Source organism: Rhinopithecus roxellana, chromosome 15 (genome assembly GCF_007565055.1).
Source record: "Rhinopithecus roxellana isolate Shanxi Qingling chromosome 15, ASM756505v1, whole genome shotgun sequence".
In the NCBI taxonomy this organism is placed as follows: Eukaryota; Metazoa; Chordata; class Mammalia; order Primates; family Cercopithecidae; genus Rhinopithecus; species Rhinopithecus roxellana.
The window spans coordinates 5,779,153-5,800,664 of NC_044563.1; the positions used below are offsets into that span (position 1 = coordinate 5,779,153).

The 21,512-nt window shown below is 41.7% G+C and overlaps 1 protein-coding gene across 14 annotated transcripts in view; it reads right to left on the bottom strand.

Annotated features, from left to right (window-relative positions):
• The window catches only part of PPP6R3 (protein phosphatase 6 regulatory subunit 3), a 159,894-nt gene that overhangs the window by 82,783 nt on the left and 55,599 nt on the right, over positions 1-21,512 (bottom strand). For 12 of the 14 annotated variants that reach the window (XM_030918772.1, XM_030918780.1, XM_030918775.1 and 9 more), the window contains one exon: positions 18,927-19,077. The exons of 1 other annotated variant lie outside the window; for it this stretch is intronic. The gene's annotated coding sequence lies outside the window, so the exon portion shown is untranslated. Of the gene's footprint in view, positions 1-813; positions 863-18,926; positions 19,078-21,512 lie in introns of those variants that run through there. One more of the 14 variants, XM_030918776.1, reaches the window with a different exon arrangement.

Genomic DNA, 21,512 nt, shown 5'->3' on the forward strand with positions numbered 1-21,512 from the left:
GGACAGAATATCTTCAGCAACAAGTGATAAGCAGTGAGGCCTAAATATCTAGAAGGCTTCAGAAGACTAAAGAACTAAATAATCACTGCAAATTAGTACTTTCATAGTCAAAAGCCTGAAGAAATAAACTGGTAAAATCCGTGCCATTTTTAATATACTACTAAAAACTGAAAACTAATTATCAAGGAGTTAGAGAAACTGCTTCTCCTCTGTTTACTAGCAAAACACGACAATGAAACCCAATCACTACGTCACATACATATTCGTTCCTCAGCTTCATGCCTATCCTTCCTCAACAAGGAAAACAGAGTTTGTTACTTCAAATTATAGAGCTAAAAAAGGTACTTATTTGTTACAAACGGAAACATAAAACAGAGGGCTCACTACATGATCTAAAGGCTGCCATTCATGATGGGATGATCTCAAAAGCCGCTTTTGAGATACATGTCGGGATGATCTCAAAAGCCGCTTTTGAGATACATGTCGGGATGATGGCATCACAGTAAAGACCTTAGTAGAAGACCATTCAAAGGCCTTTCCTGTCTGTCTAGATGCTCACTGCAGAATTCCTAAACCGGAGTTTGGTAATACATACTGACTCTCTGTAACCCCCCAACGAAACCTATGTATAAGCTGGAGCTTCACTACCCACTTAGTGAGGTGTCCCATTATCATTATCTCCAAAAAAGCATGACTATCCACATGCTATTTACAAGAGTCTAGGTAAAAGGAAGGAGGCCGCAAAGGATGGTAATCCATGCATAGCACATATACATGCATCTATGTATTTGGGCCGGGCACAGTGGCTCACACCTGTAATCCCGGCACTTTGGCAGGCACCAAGACGGGAGGATCACTTGAGGTTAGGAGTTCAAGATCGGCCTATGCAACATAGTGAGACTTCATGTCTGTAAGAAGAAAAAAAATTCAAAAAATTAGCCAGGCATTGTGGCACACTCCTATAGTACCAGCTACTAAGGAGGCTGAGGCTGTAGTAAACCATGATTGTGCCACTATACTCCAGCAGGGCAACAGGGTGAGGACCCTGTCTCCATAAAAAAACAAAAAACAAAAAAACCCAACAAAAAAACCCACCCACATTAGATCAGGCAGGAATATATCCTGATTTTATGCTTTTATGAACATCTGCCTCAAAAAAAAATTTTTTTTTTAAATAGAGATCATAGAGGGCAAAATCACTGACACTGCTAGTATAAACACTGACCAATCCAGGAATAAAAGAAGGAAAACAAACTTTGTACCACGGCAGGTTACTCAAGGCTCTGTAAAAAGTAGATGCACTTCACAGGATAGGCAGTGAGATCAGTGAACATTTTACTCTTAAGTATATGAGCATATTATTTAAAATATAGGCAGAGTTTTTGTGTGAGACAGAGTCTTGTTCTGTCACCCAGGGTGGAGTGCAGTGGCATGATCTCAGCTCACTGCAACCTCTGCCTCCCCGGTTCAAGTAATCCCTACCTCAGCCTCCCAAGTAGCTAGGATTACAGCATGCCATCACACCCGGCTGATTTTTTTTTTTTTTTTTTTTTTTTTGTATCTTTAGTAGAGACAGGGTTTCATAACGTTGGCCAAGCTGGTCTCAAACTCCTAACCTCAAGTGATCTACCTGCCTCAGCCTCCCCAAGTGCTGGGATTACAGGCATGAGTTACTGTGTCCAGCCAAGCAGAGTTTTAATGAAGCTTTCAAAAGCTCCTTAAAAGAACAAGTTTTAAATAGGAATATTATAAAAAGTGAAGGGTGTTATAAAAGTCTTCCTTGTTTTTTAAAAAAAAACCTTTAAATGCTTTAAAGGACACATGGCGACAAGCTCACATCAATTAGCAGCAACAGGACCAAGACATATTTAAGGATGGTAGCCATTGTGATGGCTGGACACAGCATCTTACAAGAGGAGTCGATGTGGAGGACTGACGTTCAGCACAAAGCTCTGTGGGATGACACAAAGCAGTGGCCCACAGTCAGCAGCAGGGCTGTCTTGCTCCTCTATTGGACTAGTCTAATAATTATGTCCAAATGACATCACAGACCATGCTAGAGAAGCACAACTCCTCGCACTGACAGCAGCCACTATGCTCCTAAGCTAACAGGACTTCTCTGCTCAAGACGAGGGGTGGGTAGGGGCATCCACAGAAGCCACCCAGTGGGCAATGTAACACATCTGCCAGTGAAGGAAATAAGAGCAAGCTACTTCTAACACAAATATTAAAGAAATAAGGGCAAAGATGACATACAAGTAACAGGAAAAGAACTTTGGGGAAAAGGTCAGTGGATATAAACCTTAGCAATAAATGCTTTTTGCTATTTTCAGACGAGTGGGAAATGGTAAACAAAATAACTTTATTATGCCGTTTTATACTAATACAACTAACAAGTAGAAAAAAAGACAAAAGTATAACAAAAGATAACTTCAATGGAAGAGGGGAAAAGTTGGGTTTCCATTCCCACAGAGGAAGAGAAGTGGTTCGCTGTCTGAGGGCATAGAATAACAACGCCAGCGCCACCCACCAATGCTTCCGGTGGAGTAATACAGCTCATGCACCTCTGTGTTCTTAAAAATCACAAAACCTTTTTTTAAAATATATTTTTACTACTATTCCCCATACTTAGTATTAAAGGCAAAGTATGAAAAATACTAAGAAATAAATCAGAAAAAAAGTGAATCTGGTATCAAGCACTTATTTTTAGCTAATAATAAACAGGGTATACATTCACCAATCAGGCGACAATCTATGTCTAAAAACTAGATAAAATGACACTTCTGAATTATGAATCAAGATACAACTTCTTTGCCTCAAGTAAAAACTGGCTTCCAAAATCTCAACCTTACTATAAAGGAAACTCATTAAATACTGGGTTTATAAAGAAGAGAGATAATTAGTTGTGATAAGTAAGAAGAGGTGTTGGCAAACCAAATCCAGCTCACAGCCTGCCAGCTATGAATGATTTTGACATTTTTTAAGGGTTGTTTTAAGAAAAAAAAAAAGAATATATGACAGAGGCCATCTGCAGCCCACAAAGTCTAAAATATTTACTACCTAGTCTTTCACAGAAAAGTGTAGTGTTCTTTGTTCCAGAGGAAATAAAAGTCCCACCAACACCCACTTTACTTTCTGCAGTCTCCTGAATCCACCCAACATCTACCCCACAGCCCTTGCACCCTGCCCAGTGAGGTGCTGACAGTCGCCCATCCCCATTCTCCCCTTCCTGGGGCACTCACCATGTAGGTGTGGCCACATGACAGAGTTTCCTCCATTGTGCCAGGAGCCATCAAACCTCCCATGGTCCTTCACCTGTATCTGGCTGAATGCTGAAGACCAAAAGACCCTGAGGGATTGTAGAACCAAAACATGGAACATGCCTTGGTCCCCAAATCACCACATGGAAGAAAGTCACCTACTGCTCTAAGTTCCTGCCAATGCTGTTCCAGTGAGCCAGAAGCAACCTTCCTGCAGCAGAGCCTGTGTGCTTGTGCAGCGTGGCCTAACTCATGAATCAGGTCCTCCAATTCCCCAGCCATGACTTTGTGGGTTTAGTACACTGATTTTAAACTTGAGATTTAAACACAAGAAAAGGAGTTATTTAGCAACTATCCTGGCTCACTACAACCTCTGCCTCCCGGACTCAGGTGATCCTCCCACCTCAGCCTCCAGAGTAGCTGAGCCTACAGCCCCGTGCCACCATACCTGGCTAATTTTTTTTGTAATTCTGTAGAGACACGGTCTCACTATGTTACTCATGCTGGTCTCAAGCAATCTCCTGGCCTTAAGCAATCGACCACCTCGGCCTCCCAAAGTGCTGGGACTACAGGTGTGAGCCACCACACTCAGCCAACTAATTCCTTTTGCTCCCCACTATTCGGAGTTAGAATAGCATTTTTCAGATAAGAACACTTTGAAATATACATCTTTGTACCGGACATACTACAAACTCAAAACCAAGATATATCCACAGCTAATTCCTTATGCAAAAATTATGTATTTTACCTTTTAGCCAAACAGCAAGCTGACTGGGAACAAATGGCACTGGTAAGTGAGTCGCCCCTGCTCGGCCTTCGCTCCTATTTGTACTCTTTCAAGCAGAAAGAAGCCACTCTGCTCAGCCTTCGCTTCTATTTGTACTCTTTCAAGTAGAAAGAGGCCAGGTATGAAATAACAGTTACAAAGTTCAACTGGCCAGAGCCCTGGGGTAAAATGGAGTCCTTTTAAAAATATAACTACTCTAAAATACGCAGAAAAACCAAAAAGTCAGAACTTCAACAACTTCTTTTTAGTAAACATAAATATCCTTTAAAATTCACAACCTAAACTACACAGCCATGCAATGAATAATGACGGGGATACAGATTGAGAAATCCTTCATCAGGTGACTTGGTCGCTGTGTGAACATCACAGAGTGACTTACACAAACCTACACAGTCTAGCCTACTACACACCTGGGCTATCTGGTATAGCCTATTGCTGCTAGGTTATAAACCTGCACAGCATGTTACTGTGTACTGAAACACAGAGGCAGTTGTGCCAATGATAAGTATTTGTGTATCTGAACAGACACTACCATGTTAAGATGTTGTTTAGCTGAAGTAGCAAAATCACCTTAAAGAATCCCCCCAAACTAATCATTCATATCAGTCATTAATTAGGTGACAGGAATTTTTCAGCCCCATTATAACCTTATGGGAGCACCGTCATATCTGCAGCACATGACTGTGCTTAAATAGGATTTAGGGATAATTTCTTCCACCAAAGTCAGTGGGGCAAAGAGTTTAGTAAAGCCAAACTACCCTCTTTCTTCAAAATCCTACAGTTTTTTTTGTAAGCTGGATTAAGTAGTTTGAAAATGGAGTTTTCTCCAGAAGGGCTAAGATTAAGAAAGCAGATCACTGGGGAGTCATCTGTTACTTGATGCCACAGAGGACAATGTCTGCTGTTCCCCACCTTCCTGTTACGTAAGACAAGTGAAAACTGCCACCTTATATACACAAAATAGGATCAAAGGATCCAATTGTTGAGTAAATCTATTCATCGCAGATCAACTACTTTACTTAATGACCCTCTAAAATTATTAAAATACCTTCATGATATCAAAGCCTTTCAAAATCTGAGGCCAAGTACCTTGAATTCAAAGTATTCAAGCAGTGGCATTCTCTGGAAAAAGGTGCCACCCTTTCTCTGACACAGGAACTAGGAACTGGTACAGTGGCTGAATTATTTACAAGAGGTAGAACAAGAACATCAGTCTATCTGTCAACTTTGCCAAGGCACTGCTAGTAGAATGCTAGTATATTCAATAAGGGTCCAATTATAATTTATGTGAACCACCTACAACCCTTTGTTTTCATCAAATATACAAATCCCCTCAACCTCTTTTAGGACTATTAAGAATCTTAACAGACCTGGATTCTAACACCAGCTCCACTATTGGCTAGCCCTGAGGCCTCAGGAAAGCTACTTCATCTCTAAGCCTCAGGATCCTTAGCAAATAAACAGGTTGTAGAGAGTCAATAAGAAAGACCCACAATAGCAGCTAGAACATACAGGCACCAACATACGCACACTCAGGCAAACAGAAGCTACTAGGGCAATGAATATACCCAACAATGAAATCAGTGAGCTTCAAAGTTTCCCAAACTTTCACAGGCACAGCAATGAATAGCCTAGTGCCTTGTCAAAATGCAGTCTTGGCTGGGCACGGTGGCTCACGTCTCTAATCTCAGCATTTTGGAAAGCCAAAATGGGCAGATCGCTTGGGCCCAGGAGTTTGAGACCAGCCTGGGAAACAGGTGGCATACACCTGTGGTCCCAGCTACTCGGGAGGCTGAGGTGGGAGAATCACCTGAGACTGGGAGGTTGAGGCTGTAGTGAGCCATGATCATACCACTGCATACCGCCCTGAAGAAGAATGAATAAAATTTGAAAAAATAAACAAACAAATAAATAAACAAATAAAACACAGTCTCAGATTCTGACTCAATAAAACAGGGCTCAGGCCTGAGATTCTGCATCTCTAGTCCTCAGCTGCTGCTGATGCCTGATTTTAAACCACTGTTGACAGCTGATAATTCATAAATGGAGGACTGTTTTAATCTACATCTTCACAAATTTAAATACATATATTCAAAATAACTATAAAGTCATGAAAAACACAGGAAAGCATACTAGTGCAAACGGTACTGTGTTATTTATCTCAGAAACTCCCTCTGAAAAAGCTGGTATTAATGGGTTTTCATTCAACAAGACAGAGGCAGAACATAACATACCATAAAAACGACAAAAGATAAACTATTAGAACTCTGAAGAGAGGAACTACTGGTGATCCTACCCACAAATGAGCAGTCAGCTGTGGGGATGACAAGATCTTCAATGAATTTCAAACTCAAAATCTCCTACTAAAATGAACTTACTCTGCTTAAATTTGGCAACTTTGTATCCAAGAACAATAAACTGTACACTATCAACTGTGAAATAACTGTACCCAGGACTAGCTGGGCCCAGAGCAAAATGTTCAGAGATTCCGAAAAAGATTCAAAGATTATGATGCATTTCAAGACAGAATCCAAACAGCAGAGCATTAATCCAAGTGTTTCTGAGCCCTGTGAGACTGCACAGGTCCCACACCCATGAAACCAGCTCTGTCTATACCTTTTAATAACTGGTCCCACTGGAATCTTCAAGACTAGCAACACCGAAGTGAATATCTGACATCATATGCCAGACTGGCAATAAACACGCAGAAGATATTTCTAGTAGAAGCTGCCGCTACCTAAACATATGGAGCACAAACAGAACAAAAATAGAAGCAGCTGCTTCCGCCCAACAAAACACACGGGAAAGACTTAAGACAACAAAATGTGTTATGACTTTTAATACTATATATTTAACACAACACTACGAAGAAAATATCTGACACACAAATTTCACACGATCTTATGCAAAGACATGCAAACACACATTGCCCAAGTTCTAATTCCTATACACCCCAAGTCTCCCTTCAGCACTCCCCTCTCCCACCACTATTAAAACTACTAGAACTACACAAGTTCTACCTGTCATCCAAGTCAGACCCATCTAACAGAAATAATAAACTTATGAGCCACACATTAAATGTTCTAGTAGTCACATCAAAAAGTAAAAGAGAAAAACAAATGATGATATTAAATTTAAAAGTATCTTTAACAGAATATATCCGGGCCAGGCGCGGTGGCTCAAGCCTGTAATCCCAGCACTTTGGGAGGCCGAGACAGGCGGATCACGAGGTCAGGAGATCGAGACCATCCTGGCTAACACAGTGAAACCCCGTCTCTACTAAAAAATACAAAAAGCTAGCCGGGCGAGGTGGCGGGCGCCTGTAGTCCCAGCTACTCGGGAGGCTGAGGCAGGAGAATGGCGTGAACCCGGGAGGCGGAGCTTGCAGTGAGCTGAGATCCGGCCACTGCACTCCAGCCGGGGGGACAGAGCGAGACTCCGTCTCAAAAAAAAAAAAAAAAAAAAAAAAAAAAAACAGAATATATCCAACAGGGTTATATTATTTCTTTCGGTACTAAGTCTTCCAAATCCAATGTGTATTTTATGCTCACAGTACCTCTCAATTTGAACCAGCCACATTTCAGATGCTCAAGAGTCACACATGGCCAATGGCTGCTGTACTAGACAGCCCCGCTCTAATGACATTATGATTCAAAGTCTCTCTCAGCGCTGAAACAGCCCCCCATCTCCTTCCACAGCTACAATCACTAACGATGTTTTCCACGTAAGGGCCAAAGTGGGGTAGGTAAGAAGAGGTGATAGGCCATGTTTTTCCTCTCTTTTTTTTTTTTTTTTTTTTTTGAGACGGAGTCTCGCTCTGTCGCCCAGGCTGGAGTGCAGTGGACAGATCTCAGCTCACTGCAAGCTCCACCTTCCGGGTTTACGCCATTCTCCTGCCTCAGCCTCCCGAGTAGCTGGGACTACAGGCGCCCACCACCTCGCCCGGCTAGTTTTTTGTATTTTTTTAGTAGAGACGGGGTTTCACCGTGTTAGCCAGGATGGTCTCAATCTCCTGACCTCATGATCCGCCCGTCTCGGCCTCCCAAAGTGCTGGGATTTACAGGCTTGAGCCACCACGCCCGGCCCCTCTTTTCCTCTCTTTTAAAACAGAAATATACAAGTGAAATCATGTATATTCTTGAAATGAAGGCAGACATTCTTCAACTCAAAAAAAGCAGATCACAAGAAAACGAGAACTGTTTTGTAGCCTCTAATATCTAGAAACATTTATACCAATAACAAGAAAGTTTTCAAATCCTTCATCTTGAAATAATGCAAAGAGCTAGATCTTTCATCGAGAGGCACAGGTGGGTCATCGCTGGTTTAGACTTAAGGAGCCAAATTTAAAAACAGATGCACACCAGCTGGGCACGGTGGCTCACACCTGTAATCCCAGCACTCTGGGCAGCTGAAGTGGGTGGATCATAAGGTCAGGAGTTCAAGACCAGGCTGGCCAAGATGGTGAAACTCCATCTCTACTAAAAATACAAAAGTTAGCCGGGCGCAGTGGCAGGCATTTGTAATCCCAGCTACTCAGGAGGCTGAGGCAGGAGAATCGCTTGAACCCGGTCGGCAGAGGCTGCAGTGGGCCGAGATCGTGCCATTGTACTCCAGCCTGGGTGACAGAGTGAGACTCCATCTGAAAAACACACACACATACACACACACACACACACACACACACACAAACAAGTATATATCTCTGAGAATTGATTTCATTTTATAAGCTAGTTCAAAATATATTTTCAGAAGAAGGAGCAATGTCCAGGCCATTCAAAAATGTTGGGAAACAAAGATATTTGATTAGTGTGTACAAGAAACTAGAATTCTCACTCAACCTCAAGAAAACAGACCTCACGGCATCCCTTGATTATTCCATAAGCAGCAGACGCGTTTACACCGAACCTCTGGCCAAGTTTATAAGCAGGCTGGGGAACTGGATGTACTGAACAACCAAGCTGAGGCAAGGCTGTTCGTACTGGCTCATCTACTGATGCAGTGTCCAGACACCTGGAGGCTGAGGACTTCCTTCTAGGCTTGGATTCACATATGCAGGAAGCTTAGTTGAACAGTGCCTGACAAGATCCAAATGTAAAACTGCTGGGCTCCAGGAGGGTTTGGTGATTGCTTCCAGGCATGCTAAAAGCTGCATGCCACTAAGAAAGGGCCAGGGAGGAAAGTGTCTATTAACAGGAAAAAGTAGAGTCACTCCGACTGAGGTTATCTCCTAGTGTTGCAAGTTAATGAGAAACTCTTCCCCCTGACAGCAAAGCTCAATGCCCAGGGAAATTTTCACAAGAAGGGGCAGAAACATGGAACACAAAGGAGTAAAAGCTGCTGGTCTTTAAAAGCAGCTCTCACTAACTTCTAAGAAAAAAGACCACAAAACACAGAAAGTTCACGCAGTAGCTGTTTCTCCATTCTTAGTAAAGGTGTCAATTTCATAAAGGTGCAGCCCCCTAGACACACAAATTAAATCAAATATCAGGTGCAGACTAGAGTCAATATATTTCTTTAGAGAAGAGGGCAATACAAACTCAAACCCAGTTTTATTGTATCTCTGCAACTGCTTCTTCCAAAGAAGGTGTCAAAAGCAATCAGCTTCCTACCATCCAGGTATTCCAGAATCTTTTCCAGTTCTAACTTGAAACTGCTTTGATATTTCAAGCTTTTCTTTGAGAATAAATAAAGGAATCAAATCCATTTAATATGCTATAGTAATCAACAGGTATTAAAGTATTAATATGAATTACGCTAAGGAATATAGGAGTAGTATGACAGATGGTCCCTAAAGCCTTGAAAAATACAATAAAATTGAGAACAGAGAAAACAGAGAAAGGAAGGCGTACATTTCAACCTTCTTCCACAGAAAGGTAGCTCGAGGGAGGACAGCCTGGCCAAAAAAGAGCTCATTATATGTCAAGCCTAAGTTGAGCCTCAAAATACTGTATGGAGCATTTAGCAGGTGATGAATGGAGCTGCATAACATATTCCAGGCCAGGCAACACCTCCCTGAAAGCAGTGAACAGGAAGACCCAGTAGCTTCAAGAGTCACAGCAGGGAGAAGACCCTAAGGACAACAAGAAGGAGCCTTTGGGTAGGTGGTAGGATTAGGTTGGCAACACAAGGCCAGATCACAAAGGGCTGTGTGTGAACGCACTGTGCAGACTTGCTGCAGAAGCAGACAGACCAATGAGTTTTAACTGAGGGAAGTGTGCATTAAAATATCTACAGCAGAAATTAAACAAAGTATTTTAATAACATACAAAAACAATTCTGAACAGAAGCAGACATTGGAAGTGATGTGGAGATGACAATGATGCTGTGGTTAGTACACTCTCAACAGAGTTCATATCTCCTACAAAGGTGAAGAGAGAGGGAAGAGGACAAACCTCTTTTGAATATGGCTTAAATGTGGGACAAGAAAGGAAGGGGATTAAGACGCATGAGGTGGGGCACTGGAAAGATTGCCCACCGTGCTAAGACAGACACTGGAGTCTGCAAGAGCAGATCTAGAGTGTGAATGCGTAACTGTCAACAGCGTGAAAGACAGATTGGAGGGGTGGGCCTAATGAAGAGGGCCCACCAGGGCAGAAGATGGTGCCTTGCAATGGCTTCTATGCTCAAAGCCAAGGCACCCGCTATGAGATTTCACACGAAATGACCATTATTCCTCTAACGCCACCAGCATTCTGCCTCCTCCAAGTCTAATTTCCACTTTTTCTTCATTCTGGAGCTGTACTTTGGTATCAAATGATACAAATTTATACTTGCCTTTAGAATTCTAAGCTGTCTGGGAAATACACAACCCTCAGAAGGCAAATGCCTATATATAACCTGTACTAACTCCAAATACACTGCTAGGATGCTAACAGCAAGACAAGATGTACAACCTTATCACTCACTTCGCTTTTATATTTAAAAAGTCAACCACCAACCAAAAAATCCAGTCTTACTTTTGTCAACTAGTTCAAATTAAAGTAACTACAGTAACATGTTCCTCTACAAATTCTCATTATGAAAGTTTGAATGTACAGGAATTTCTGTGCCTATTTTCCACAATTTCAAAAACTTCAGTCCAAGTATATGCAAAGCACGGGTTATTTATACTAAGAACAAGTTCTGCTGAAGTGAGACTGAGGGGTTGTGTGGGGAAAGGCAAGTAAAGAGGATGGCACAAGGGTAGTCGAGTTTTTGCCAGGAGTCTTCTTAAGAGACCAAGGAAACCGAGGAGAGGTAAGGAATACCCAGCTGGATCCAGATGCACGTGTGCATGCTGGAGGTGAGGATGTGTGAATACAGGTAAGACGGTATGATAAAAGTCAACGTTAGCCAGGCCCAGTGGCTCACATCTGTAATCTCAGCACTTTGTGGCGTATGGTGGTAGGTGGATCACTTCAGTCCACGAGTTCAAGACAAGCCCAGGCAACAAAGGGAGATCTTGTCTCCACCATAGAAAGTACAAAAAATTAGTCGGGCATGGTGGTGCACACCTGTAGTCCTAGTTACTCAGGAGGCTGAGGTGGAAGGATAACTTGAGCCTGGGAAGCAGAGATCACGCCACTGCACTCCAGCCTGGCTGATAGAGTAAGACCCCGTCTCAAAATTTTTTTAAAAATTTTAAGTCAAAGGCAAATCAGTAAATTCTCATGGGCCCTAGAAAGGTTTCCCATCTGAAGCATCCAAGATTCTTGGAATCTCTGAAACTGGGTAGGATTCCAAGAGCAAACAAATGAGTCAAACATCAGAAAGGAAGCAACAGGTTACTGGAGGAGAGCAGGAAACATGGCTATGATTGGCATGGCTATTTGCAACAACACAAAAAGTTTTTAAGTCTCCAAAACTGAAAAGATACGAGGTGGCCCTCAGCAAATGAAAAATGGTGAACTGCTTGGCTAGAAAGGGAATTCCATACTAATGTGGTGAAGGGAAAACTTGGAAAATTCAAGTCAGTGAAGTTTAATTAAGTGAAATCCAGTTATGTGCCATTTATGACTCACCCAACCTGAGGTAAGTGACAATGGTCATTTATTATTTAAATATCTTACAGACAATGTACCCAAAGAAAATGGCCTTTCCTAATCCAGTAGAAATTCAGGAGCACACTGAGATGCTTTTGGCAAATGGTCAAAAGGAAGCAGTCTTCAGATTAAGAAAAGAGCTATCAAATTTATTTTGTGGTTATAACCAATTCCACAATGAAAGACAGAATTGGCAACTTGGTCACAAAAAAATCTTTTAAAAACCAGTTTCTTAAAATTTTAGCTATTATCGTCAATCTTCCTTCCCTAGCAAACTTTGATCAGACTGTATATAATCCTTAAGTATTCAGGGCTATCTCAACAGCCTCAGAAAAGCAGCAATAAACTGTTAACATTCAGGAAGTTATTTCTTTTGTAAATGTTTTACAGTATGCAACTTAATGTGCAAGAAAAGTTAAAGTAGATTCGTAGACTACTGAGACTGCTCAGGAATAAAAGCTCAACAGGGAATGGTCTTTATAGCTCCTTATGAAAAACAATCTTCAGGCCGGGCGCGGTGGCTCAAGCCTGTAATCCCAGCACTTTGGGAGGCCGAGACAGGCGGATCATGAGGTCAGGAATTCGAGACCATCCTGGCTACGGTGAAACCCCATCTCTACTAAAAAATACAAAAAGCTAGCCGGGTGAGGTGGCGGGCGCCTGTAGTCCCAGCTACTCGGGAGGCTGAGGCAGGAGAATGGCGTAAACCCGGGATGCGGAGCTTGCAGTGAGCTGAGATCCGGCCACTGCACTCCAGCCCGGGCGACAGCGAGACTCGGTCTCAAAAAAAAAAAGAAAAACAATCTTCAGTCTTCAATCTCTCCTAGCTATTCCACAATTACATTAACTGTCTGGACACTGCAACTTTATATAAAGGTGGAAACATAATTATTAACAGCAGCTACCAATTATTAGGTGCCTACCACACTGCCAGACTCTGGGCTTCATGCTTTTAGATACAAGATACTCTATACCTTCATGGTTTTGTTCTCATTTTGCAGATGGAAAAACTAAAATTTTGAGAGGTCAAATGACTTACTACTAAAGACCAGAGCTAGTAAACATGCTAGCAGAATACAAACCCAGGTATGCCTAGCTCCAAAGTGTGCACTCTTCCTAGCCAAAGCAGCAGTCATCAAGAGCATGACCCCAGCCCAGCTCAGCTGTGTGTGACGTCAGCTTGTAGAAGGCAGCAACAGCAGGTCATTCTTGCAATCCAATGGCTCTCTGGACAAATTCATGAAGAGGAACCATGTGTCTCTGTGCACAGGGTGGAGAATCACCTCCCAGACAAGATAGTTGGGCATTCAGCCTAAAGAGTGCTAGTGGTGGCTCTGGACAAGCTCAGCTCTTGTGGCCAGAGGCTCTGATGACATGGATTCGCAGGATGCCACAGGCTTGCCAAAATGCACAGAAAACACAAAGCTAAGAGGAAGAGCTAACGCTGGGCAAGTCAGCAGTCACACTGTTTGACACAACGAATCAAGAAAAATTTATTTAACATGAATGAATATAAAGTCCTTTTCAGACAAAAACTGAAAAACAAGATGGGAAGGCGGCCAGGGAGAAGAAAACTGCTGAAGTGAAGAAAAGAAACAAAAAAGTCCAAAGATTTCAGCTGATTATAAGTCCAATAGAAAGTTCTAATATTATGATGTAACTAATAAGCAAAGAAATCTCAGAATATAGTAATAGATAAACAATGTCTGGGACCAGAGGAGAAACTAATTCCACTGTGGCCTGCCCTGAGCATATCACGTCACACCAGGAAATAGCAGATCCTGTTCTGAAGGAAAACGAAGAGTCTGGCAACCACAAGGCCTCCAAAGAGATGGTCAGGGCAGCAGAAAGGCTCACTACTTGGAGGGATAAAGTAACTACCTCTGAATATATTTAAAAGCTTAGAAGAAAAGACCTGCCTTGTATTGTACCCAAGGATGAAATAAGAACCAGTAAGTAAAAAGTGCAAATTATCTGCAAGCAGTAGAAGCAAAACTTGCTAAAGATGAGGGCTGTGCCTGCATGCGAGGCCCGTCAAATGGAGGTGCCCTGGCAAAGCCTGGATGATTTTCCATAAGAACAAAAGGAGTTTCTGCTCTGGACAGGAAAGTTGTACTAAATGATTAACATGCTGTTTTATAAATCTCTTCCCAAAATCTATTGGATATAAAAGGTACAATACATGGCTACATTTGGGCTGACATGGAGCTCCAGTAAGAAAATAGAAAAGATTATGCAACCTTCCAGATGCTTAGTGGGTTGAACCCCACGCATTCTTCACTGCTCTGGAAACTCTAGTAACACAACAAAATAAAGGACAAAGGAGAAAAAAGGAAATGACAGCCAAGAACGCCAACAAATTCATGAAAAGACAAAAAAGTTAAACAATTTAGGAAGTCCAATATTCAAATAAAAGAAGTTTTAGAATAACAATTATAATATATCACCCACCTCTTGGCCAAGGAAAAAAAAAGGTCGGGGGTGGTGGGGGTAGGGGCACGGGTAGGAAACAGAAGAAAGCAATTTTCCCGGAGCTTAACAAATGTGGCTCTCCTTAGGGCCTGCACAGGCCAACAAAATGAGTGGTGCGACAGATCCTCCCAATGTACTGAGTGTAGTTCCATGGTAGCAGAAATGAAGAATCTAAACCTTCTAGTGATGGGTGCGGAGGAGGGGGACTCACAAAAACAACACAAAAAAAGGACCATAACTTAGTATCAATTATTGAAACCAACATTTTCAGACATGGAAGGTCTGACGGATCTATTCACACTTTCTCAGGTAGCTACTGGAGAATGTTCTTCACCAAAACATGACAACAAATGAAACAGAAATAGGAGACATCAAGAGACAGACAACTCCCAGAAGACAGGTGAGGAGAAACATCAGCAACTACGGAGAAGGTCAAGTGCAACCAGTACAGAGGAAGGCATGAGGCAGAGGGTTTGGAAAAAGTGAGTCCAAGAAAGAGACACAGCTGACTGCCAGATGTATCTGACCACACTGAAGAGAATTTTGCAAATTTTGTTAGGGATTTCGGGAATAATTAACCAAAATACACATACCTTTAATACTGACTTTATCCAAAAGGTGAAGGAGGGAAGGAGCTATCCATGTAAGAACTAAAACCTCCTCTTCATAATTAGAAGACAAGTAGATTAGAAACAGCTACATACAGGCAAATTATTTAGAAATGTGGAAATAAGAGAAAACAGCTAAGAGATGAAGGTGGCAGTCCCAAATGAGTAATTCAAAGATGAGAAAGATGGAACAATTGCTATCTTTTGCTATAAACCTTGCAATATACCTCTGACTTTTTAGCCTCCGTGAAGTCTTCATGAAAGAACTACAGGCAGAATATTTCCAAAGAAGTTGAGAAAAGACAACCTACAGTAGAATCTGATAGGACATGCTACAACTGATTATGGTTGTGTATAGAACAATAAAGGGCGTAGTTCAACAAACTTAGAAAACTTGTAAAAATTTAAGGTGTTTAAAGCTTAGTTATTCTTTGATTATTCGCCAGCAGGCATTTGGAGACTTTTGAAATCCATCACCTGTTACTGAACCAGTAGCACCAACAGTAAACTTCATTCACTCATGGACTTAACCATCCTGGCTTGCCCTCTGACACAGCAGCTTGATGTGGTAAAGTTTTATTGTGATTTTTTGAGCACAGGGCAAAGAATGAAATTTTTCTGAACAAGAAGAACAGCTGTGAATGACAATTACTGAACACTAGACAGCTGTAGAAATCTGCCTTTGCTGAAGTCTCAATGGCTGACATGTGAATCATCTACTACATTAATGTCATTTAAACAACTTTCTCTGGTTGATAAGGAAGGTCAAGCTGCTTCATACACTTCCTGTAGGGGATGAGCTCTCCATTCCCATAAAAAATTGGCAGTGGACATGTTTTCTGAGCTGAAACTACAGTTACATAGCATTTTGCAGACCTTGATGCAAAGGCAAAGGAAATATCCATATTTCAAAATCCATTTAGGTGTGCAATTAAGGAGCTTTCACCTAAACTATAATTAGAAATGATTAATTTACTACGTAATGACATGCTAAAAAGTAAGTATCAAGAGAAGAATCCAAGAGAATTCTACATATGCCTTCCAAATAACGAATATACTCAACTGAAGTAATATGCTTGGGGACTGATAGAGAATGTGGGAGTACCTACCTGTGTAAAAAGACATTTCCAAAGATGAAAAATGTTAAAACCTTGCTGCAGATCAATATTAATAGATTAGATGTACCTTTGCAATAAATTTTGATGAGAACAACTCTAACTTTAAAGACCAATTAGGTGAAATATTATCCCCCTAGAAAAAAGAATTCCAGTCTTCTCACTAGTAAGAGAGCTGTATTACAGAAAACTGAATTCAATTATTACATTTTGAATCTCATCAATAACAAAGCCTGTGAAAATTTGTTGTGTCTCTTGGTATATAAATACCTTCATAAAATCCTCTTTTTTGCCTCTTCACCCACAAAACCTAAAATATTTATTATCTGGCGTTTGCAATAAATGCTTTGTTTGCCAGTCCCTGGTCTAAAATGCCCTATACCCACAGTGCTGTTCCTCTCCAGGAACCCTCGTAACCACCTGGTATTGATTCTAGGACTCCTGCAGACTGTGAAGGGTTCACTCTAGTGTGGGGACAGCATGCTGACGAGCAGAGATGTGTAAAAGAAGGAGGAGGAGGAATAACTAAAGGTAAGAAATTGTTCCACAAGCTGCCAAAGCGAAGAATCTCTATCAGCAAAGGAAAACAAAATAAACAACAAGGAGGGAGAAAGGGAAAGTCCCAAAAATATTATCCTGAGAAATGCCTCTGACATTTTAGCTCCTACCACCAAACAATTAATGATACCTATATTTTGTGAAAAGTACTAAAGACACAAAGAAGTTAAAGCTGCTCACTCACAAAATACTTAAAACGTAGTTAAAGAGAAAAAAATAATTCTAAAATAACTTCATTGAGATGCTCTGAGAGTTCACAAAGGAGTGACCACAAGGGAACTGGAATAATCCAAGGTGGTTTGACAGAAAAGGCAGGAAGAAAGCTGAGCCCCAGAAGACGTGAATTCAAATACAAAGAACAACAATAAAACTCTATGAGGCCAGGTGCGGTGGCTCAGGCCTGAAATACCAGCACTGTGGGAGGCCTAGACAGGTGGATCACTTGAGGCCAGGAGTTCCAGACCAGCCTGGCCAACATAGTGAGACTCTGTCTCTACTAAAAATACAAAAATTAGCCAGGCATGGTGGTGTGCGCCTGTAATCCCAGCTACCCAGGAGGCCAAGACAGGAGAATTGCTTGAACCCAGGAGGTGGAGGTTGCAGTGAGTCGAGATCGCACCACTGCACTCTGGCCTGGGCGATGGAGCAAGACCCTATCTCAAAAAACAAACAAAAAAAAACTCTATAAGACAAGGAGCCACAAGGTGAATGAATACTTGCAGAGAATTCTCCACATGGGATTCAGGCAGAAGAATATGGAGGTGAAGTTGAGGAAATCCTAAGTTGTGTACAAGAATCTGAATATCGGGGGCAAGAATAGGACGTCACTGTTTAAGTGCAAGGGGAACTGCAAGGGTTGAGTAGGACTGTTCTTCAGGGGCTAGGGCTGAGGAGACATCATATGCAAAGTAGTATTTTAGATGCCTATGAAACATCCACCTGGCAGTTAGAAGCACAGATCCCTCACAGCAAAACCACCATAGGATCTCCCCAGGCAACAAAGTCTGACCTAGCTTTGCAGCCGTGGAAACAAAAAGAAAAAGACAGTTGCAAGAGTCAAGAGTAGAATCAACAGGCCCTGGTAAATCACTGCTCATCAGGATGAAAACAAAGCCAAGTAAAAAGTGACTAAAATTGGCCGGGCGCGGTGGCTCAAGCCTGTAATCCCAGCACTTTGGGAGGCCGAGACGGGCGGATCACGAGGTCAGGAGATCGAGACCATCCTGGCTAACATGGTGAAACCCCGTCTCTACTAAAAATACAAAAAACTAGCCGGGCGAGGTGGCGGGCGCCTGTAGTCCCAGCTACTCGGGAGGCTGAGGCAGGAGAATGGCGTGAACCCGGGAGGCGGAGCTTGCAGTGAGCTGAGATCCGGCCACTGCACTCCAGCCTGGGCGACAGAGCGAGACTCCGTCTCAAAAAAAAAAAAAAAAAAAAAAGTGACTAAAATTTCAAGTCTTAGAGCTAGCACCAGTTCAGGAAGGTAGATGATTAAATGATTTTTGTCTACCTTCTAGAGATACAATGGGGACAAATGAAATTTGATGAACTATGCTTGCATGTCCCCCAAAAGGAACTACTGTGCCACTTCTGCCACGTCCTAGTAAGTGTCAACTGGGCCAGAAGTCTAATATGCAAATTCAATCTCTAATCTTTATAAAAAGTTCTAAAGTGATAGAGATTAGGACTCTGAAAGACACAAGTGACTGACCAGAAGTCAAATGTCCTCTCGCTGGTATAAAACAAAAACAAACACAAAGAGAGCGCCCCAGTGCCCTGGAAGTAGTGGCCTGGGTGGCGACTCTTTCTCTGCATGCTGCTACTTCAGCTTACTAGGCCTGGCTGGTCTTTGGCGCCCCTCTCAATAACCCCCTGTAAACTTAGAATCCCTTGAGTTCTGCAGATTTAAGATATACCAAAGCAGACTAAAGAGGGTGTCATTTAACTTCCTAAAAATACCACAGTACCACAGAACCATACTGCACCTAGCTCAGAGAGACTGGTCTCCACCTGGTTTGCTACGACTCCAGGGTCTCACAACAGAACCATAGCTTTCCTTGATGTCATTAATGGAAGGAAACTCCTGCTAATCGTAATGTTCTTACCTTTCAAAACAAGTTTAAAAATTAAAAGAAATGTTTTCTTCTTGGTGGCTCCTTGCCCATTACAGGTTATCCTGGTAACAGTTTTCCTCCAATTTACCGCATTAGCAGTTTAGCAGGAATAAAGTGGGATATGGATATGAAACAAGCTCTCCTGTAAAAGAAAAGAAAAAAAGCAGATAATCACATTTAGTGATAGCTGCCATTAAAGCATACTGGGTCAGGGTCTTGGGTCACACAGAACTATACCACAGGGAATTGAAAAGTTCTAGTTAATCATTAAAATTTTTCTCTACGAACATAAGAAAAAAGGCACTGTCAGCTCTCTACCTTAGCTTTTATCCTACATTACAGTTTCCTACATTAGAGCTTTTATCCTACTTTACAGTAGTTCAGAAGTAAATATAGATGTCATAATAGCACTATCAATGAGTGAAGAAGAAAAATACATATTCTCACCTTTGTCTTCTGAAAACATCAATTCTATTCTTATCCAACATAGGGTCCACTATAAAGGCACCACACTTTAAAACACTAAAATTTTACAATTTCCTTCCTTTAAATGTCCTCTAGCAGTCCACTTAATACGTTTAATAATAATGTCAGGAAGCATGACATTAAGATCACTGAAGTTCTAGCTATACTCAAATCTCTAATGTCAATTAACCAAACACCGCACATGAAAAGGATAGAAATGATCTTCCAAGGCACGCACTTCATATATAGCTTAATATTGCGGAAAAAGACTTAAACTGTGGACATTGAATTAATTAGAATTCTTCTAAGTAGTGAAGCCTGACAGAGCCAAAAAGAAAAAAAAAACAGAAATCTTCTAAGAATGCAATCTACAAGGCATCTCCAAAACAATGCTGTTCATCTAACGTCTTTCCCCCATAAAACTCATACTACATTGTGATATCAACATTTTTCCTCAAGTAAGATAAGAAATAATGTTAAACATTTGTTAAAACAAAATCAATCAAAAAATAACAGTAACAAGCCTAGGTGCAAATTAAAATGAGCATATTTAATTTTAAAAATAAAATATTTTACCAGTTAGGTGGTTTTTGAATATACACTGCAAAAAGTATAATCATCCAAATTTTTGCTTAAAATGAGAACAGACCATGTGGCTGTGCTGCTGGAGTCCTTAGACAAAACAGAAAGGTCCTCTATGGCAAATCCCTCTTCCCTCCAATTTAGGATGTGTATCACATCTAAAGTCCTATTTCCTTAATTTCCTCTCATCTGAAACAGTTCAACGTTTTTTTCCATTCATTTCACTGACATCTTTGAAGAATATGGGTTATGTGTTTCTGGCAGTAGTACTACAAAAATGAAGCTTTGTTTCTCCCGGAGCATCACAGAAAGAGACACGATGATGTCAATTTGCCCCATTATTGGTGATAATTTCAATCACTTGGTTAAAATTATATTTGCCAGATTTCTTCACTGTAAAGTGAGTGTTTTCCTTAGTAATTAATTCACAATCTACAGAACAATACTTAGAGACTATGTTTTTAGAACGTTCATCCAGTAATTTTAGTGCCAACTGGCAACTCTTGTCTGAATCAACTGATACTCAGTTATGAAAATGATGAGGTTTTTGAGGCAGTCTGTCGTTCCTCCTGGCATTCAAACTTCAGTGAGGGATGCTCGCTCCCTTCTTCCCACTTACTTTTTTTTTTTTTTTTTTTTGGAGACAGAGTCTCGCTCTGTCGCCCAGGCTACAGTGCAGTGGCGTGATCTCGACTCACTGCAAGCTCCGCCTTCTGGGTTCACACCATTCTCCTGCCTCAGCCTCCCCAGTAGCTGAACTACAGGCGCCTCACTGCAAGCTCCGCCTCCCAGGTTCACGCCATTCTCCCGCCTCAGCTTCCCAAGTAGCTGGGACTACAGGCGCCCGCCACCATGCCCGGCTAAGTTTTTGTATTTTTAGTAGAGATGGGGTTTCACCGTGGTCTGGATCTCCTGACCTCATGATCCGCCTGCCTAGGCCTCCCAAAGTGCTGGGATTATAGGCGTGAGCCAACGCGCCCGGCCCTTTCCCACTTATTTTTTCCTTATGTCATCAGTATGGACTCACAGATTCGTATTTTACTAACTTTTATTGTTTTTTTGAAGACAGGGTCTTACTCTCTCACCCAGGCTGGAGTGCAGTGGTGCGATCTCAGCTCACTGCAACCTCCACCTCCTGGGCTCAAGTGATCCTCCCGCCTCAGCCTCCTGAATAGCTGCGATTACAAGCATCACCATCATGCCTGCTTAATTTTTATATTCTTTGTAGAGACGGGATTTCACCATGTTGGCCAGGCTGGTCTCAAAACTCCTGACCTCAAGTGATCCGTCTGCCTTGGCCTCCCAAAGTTCCAGGATTACAGGTGTGAGCCACTGTGCCTGGCCAATTAACATCATTATTCACTCTGATGTTCAAATTGTTCCACATTTGGCCAGTGGGATGCTCTTGTGTGCTTTTCATAGTTCTCAAGCACTTCCTCATTTCCTCATGTAACATGTTCTGGATTTGTCTTATGCATTCTCTGTTAGACTATGAAATCTGCCACTTCTCCAAAGAGTCTTGGTTCCTTT